The sequence below is a fragment of the Apodemus sylvaticus genome, chromosome 9, assembly GCF_947179515.1.
Source record: "Apodemus sylvaticus chromosome 9, mApoSyl1.1, whole genome shotgun sequence".
Lineage (NCBI taxonomy): Eukaryota > Metazoa > Chordata > Mammalia > Rodentia > Muridae > Apodemus > Apodemus sylvaticus.
In genome coordinates, this window is record NC_067480.1 from 69,564,601 (window position 1) to 69,569,645 (window position 5,045).

Consider the following 5,045-nt stretch of genomic DNA (forward strand, 5'->3'; position numbering starts at 1 on the left):
TTACCTGTTATTGATCACCATTAATTGCATCACTTGATCTCAGTGAACTCTGTTTCCTATTTAATGATAAATGATGACATTTAATTATACTGGAATTTCTGTGACTTAGATTTCCTAATCACAGTGCTTCCCCACCCTACCTGTGAGTGGAATAGTCTAGTCAGAAAGTATACCCAGAAAGAAGTGGTGGCAAGTGATACAAGAGAAATATGAATATGAAGAAAAGTTCTTTACAATAATTTAAAGAGAGATGAGTCCAGATAATTGTATAACAGAAAAATTACTTAATATTCACTTGAGTAATTACAAAGTAGGCAGACAAAATTAGTGTAGGATTTAAAATTGGTATAGGATATACTTTCTGAAGTTGAAGAGGAATGAATGTTCAACAGCATGCTACATACTAAATACCATACATTCAGAGATATGGACTATAAGCAAATCATTATCAATATGCAGATCCTATCAGGACTTAGACAAGAGGACCTGAGCTTATTTGGTGGCATCATAAGCTATTTGCATTTTTATCCTGAAATAAGGGGAAATATTTATAATACTCAAAACTTAGTCAGGGACCAAGTGTCATTTTTTCAGTGTAGTGTAGAAATGCTTATAATCTGGTCTTTTTTTATTGCTATATTTTTATTTACATTTCAAATGATTTCCGCTTTTCTGGGTCCCCACTCCCCACAAGTCCCATAAGCCCTCTTCCCTCCCCCTGATACTCCATCTACCCCTTCCCACTTCCCTGTTCTGGAATTCCCCTATACTCTTACACTGACTCTTTCCAGAACCAGGGGCTACTCCTCCATTCTTTTTGGACATCATTATAATATGTGGATTATGTCTTGGGTATTCAAAGTTTCTAGGCTAATATCCACTTATCACTGAGTGCATACCGTGATTGATATTTTGAGACTGGGTTACCTCACTTAGTATGATGTTCTCCAGCTCCATCCATTTGTCTAAGAATTTCATGAATTCATTGTTTCTAATGACTGAATAGTACTCCATTGTTTAAAGATACCACATTTTTTGTATCCATTCTTCTGTTGAAGGACACCTGGGTTCTTTCCAGGTTCTGGCTACTACAAATAGGGCTGCTATGAACATAGTGGAGCATGTATCCTTATTGCATGCTGAAGAATCCACTGGGTATATGGCCAGGGGTGGTATAGCAGGGTCCTCAGGAAGTGTTATGCCCAGTTTTCTGAGGAACCGCCAGACTGATTTCGAAAGTGGTTGCACCATCTTGCAATCCCACCAGCAGTGGAGGAGTGTTCCTCTTTCTCTACATGCTTGCCAACACCTGCTGTCTCCTGAGTTTTTGACCTTAGCCATTCTGACTGGTGTGAGGTGAAATCTCAGGGTTGTCTTGATTTGCATTTCCCTAATGATTAATTATATTGAACATTTATTAAGGTGTTTCTCTGCTCTCTGAAGTTCTTCATGTGAAAATTCTCTGTTTAGCTCCATACCCCATTTTTTAATGGGGTTATATGGTTCTCTGGGTTATACCTTCTTGAGTTCTTTGTATATATTAGATATTAGCCCTCTGTCAGATTTAGGGTTGGTGAAGATCCTTTCCCAATCTGTTGGTTGATGTTTTGTCCTTTTGACAATATCCTTTGCCTTACAGAAACTTTGTAGTTTTATGAGGTCCCATTTGTCAATTTTCGATCTTAGAGCGTAAGCTATTGGTGTTCTATTCAGGAACTTTCCCCCTGTGCCCATGTCCTCAAGGGTCTTCCCTAGTTTCTTTTCTATTAGTTTCAGTGTGTCAGGTTTTATAACAAACTCAAAGAAAAAAAACCACATGATCATTTCATTAGATGCTGAAAAAGCATTTGACAAAATTCAGCATCCTTTCATGCTAAAAGTCTTGGAAAGGACAGGAATTCAAGGCCCATATATAAAGATAGTAAAAGCAATATACAGCAAACCGGTAGCCAACATCAAACTAAATAGAAACTTGAAGCAATCCCACTAAAATTAGGGACTAGACAAGGCTGCCCCCTCTCTCCATATCTTTTCAATATAGTCCTTGAAGTCCTAACTAGAGCAATTAGACAACATAAGGAGGTCAAAGGGATACAAATTGGAAAGGAAGAAGTCAAACTATCACTATTTACAGATGATATGATAGTATACTTAAGTGACCCTAAAAACTCTACTAGAGAACTCCTACAGCTGATAAACAACTTCAGCAAAGTGGCTAACTACAAAATCAACACAAGCAAATCAGTAGCCTTTATATACTCAAAGAATAAGCAGACTGAGAAAGAAATTAGGGAGATGACTCCCTTCACAATAGCTACAAACAGCATAAAGTATCTTGGGGTGACTCTAACCAAACAAGTGAAAGACCTATATGACAAGAACTTCAGATCTATGAAGAAAGAAATTGAAGAAGATCTCCAAAAATGGAAAAATCTTCCATGCCAAGTGGATTGGCAGGATTAATATAGTTAAGATGGCCATCTTGCCAAAGGCAATCTACAGATTCAATGCTATCCCCATAAAAATCCCAACCCAGTTCTTCATAGAGCTAGAAAGAGCAATTCTCAAATTCATCTGGAATAACAAAAAACCCAGGATAGCTAAAACTATTCTCAACAGTAAAAGAACTTCAGGGGGGTTCAGTATCCCAGACTTTAAACTTTACTACAGAGCAATAGTGATAAAAACTGCATGGTATTGGTACAATGCCAGGCAAGTGGATCAATGGAATAGGATTGGAGACCCAGAAATGAACCCACACACCTATGGTCACTTGATCTTCAACAAAGGAGCTGAAAGCATCCAGCGGAAAAAAGATAGTCTTTTCAACAAATGGTGCTGGTTCAATTGGTGGTCAGCATGCAGAAGAAAGCAAATCGATCCATTCTTATCTCCTTGTACTAAGCTCAACTCCAAATGGATCAAGGACCCTCCTATAATCTGGTCTTAAATGGAATGGGTTGGAACCTGGGCTTCCCTTTCTCCTGAGTGCTCAGATTTGCTTCCAAAATGAATCACTCTCACAGTGACTTGACACAAGCTAGATTTATTCTAGAGGAGAGAGGCATAATTGAGAAAATGCCTCCATAAGATTGGGATGTAGACAAGCATGTAGGGCATTTCCTTACTTTGTGATTGATGTGGGAGGAGGACACAGGCTATTGTGGGTAAGGCCAACCCTGGGCTGGTTGTCTGAAATTCTATGAGAACGCAGGTACACCGAGCAAGCAGCACTCCTATCTTGCCTCTCCATCAGCTCCTGCCTCCAGGTTCCTGCCCTAGCTACTTTTGATCATGGTGTTACATCTCCAGTACAGCAACCCTAAATAAGGCACTGTGATTAATTGGAAATTATTTTTCCAATTAATAAAATTGAGAGAGTTTTACTGGAATTATAGAACATGTCATAAAGCAGCTGCTTCAGTGTAAGGCAAAAGTGTGCTTTTTAACTCTCTTCAGTAGCAAAATTACTGGCGCTAAAGGTTTCTATGTATTTAATACTTTGGTGCAATTTATGTAGAGGTGTGTCCAATATGGGCATGAAAATATGTTGGTTCTTGATGGGATATGGAGGGGAAAGGAAATATAAGTGCCCTCATCGAGATCCTGCCTTGTACACATCCATAAAAGCATCCTAAGTGGATAAAAAACTCAAAAGAAGTTTCACAAAGACCAGCAACAAGACAAGCATCTCTAATCTTTCCAGTCTTTGGGTAATGAGTATTATGACTAAGTATAAGTGAAAATTATTAAATGGATAAAAACAGAAAATAAGAAGTTAAAGGCTGTCAGCTGTCTCAGTTTGATCCAACTCAGTTGCTAGCTGAGACGGAGCCCACCACCAAGATCCTGGTGGACAGCCTGCATGCAGTCTAGGTCCTGAAGCCGTAGAGGAGTGCTAAGAGTCTTAGACCACATTCACAGTGCCATGTGTTTGTAGGTGGCAATGGATGGCTTCAAGACAGGGCAGACCAAGGTCAAGTCTGTTCTAGTGGACATCCTCATTGACTCTGGCTTCAAGACCACGTCCATCATGAGCTATAACCACTTTGGCAACAAGGAGGCCAAAACCTGTCGGCACCGCTACAGTTCAGCTCCAAGGAGGTGACAAAGATCAATGCGGTGGACATTAGGGTTCAGAGCAACCATGTGCTTTATGAGCACAGAGAGGAGACAGATGACTCACTGTGTGGTGATCAAATATGTGTGATAGGCAAGCATGCCCTGGATAAGTACACTTCAGAGCTGATGCTGGATAGGACAAACACTTTGGTCCTCAATGATACCTGTTAGGGCTCGTTCCTGGCTGCACCCATCACACTGGATCTAGTGCTGCTCACAGAGCTGTGTCAGTGTGTGAGCTACTGTGTGTGAGCACAGATGCAGACCATGAGCCGCAGGGCTTCCACCCAGTGCTGTCAGTGCTCAACTTCCTCTTTTAAGGCTCTGCCTGTGCCCCCTGGCCACCCTGTGGTGAATGCCCTCTTCTGCTAGGGCAGCTGTATCCAGAATATTTTCAGGGCTTGTGTGGGCCTCCTGCCCCAGGACTACATGCTGCTAGAGCACAAGATGGAACGTCCTGGCCCAGGCATCAAGCCAGGAGAGGTAGCATCTACCACTCTTGAGTCCACACCTGCCATCAATGGCTGCACCTGCAGTGCCAATGGGCACCCACAGGAACTGACACCAGAGCTGCCCACTGTTTAAATCAAGTGACCCGACCCATCTACCCTCAATGCCTCCAACCATTGTACTTCAGACCTTGCCAAGGACAATAAAAGGTCCTCCATCCAAAAAAAAAAAAAGTCAAAATATCCCTATTGGTAGATGACATATTTTGACCAATGTTGCAGGATGTAAAATTAACATAAAACTGGGTTAGATGACTTAATATTGTGAAAATTTATATCTTTCCAAAAGCAACCTACAAATTTATTATAGTGCAAATTAAATTCCCCATTCCAGTCTTGAAAGAATAAAAGTCATTAAGAAAATAAAAATCTATAAACAAATGCTACATAGGTAGTGAGAATGCACACTTGCCC

General features: G+C 40.7%; 1 pseudogene; it reads left to right on the plus strand.

Annotated features, from left to right (window-relative positions):
• Window positions 1-3,946: 3,946 nt before the first annotated feature.
• LOC127691925 (inositol-3-phosphate synthase 1-like) lies at window positions 3,947-4,707 on the plus strand (annotated as a pseudogene).
• Window positions 4,708-5,045: the final 338 nt, after the last annotated feature.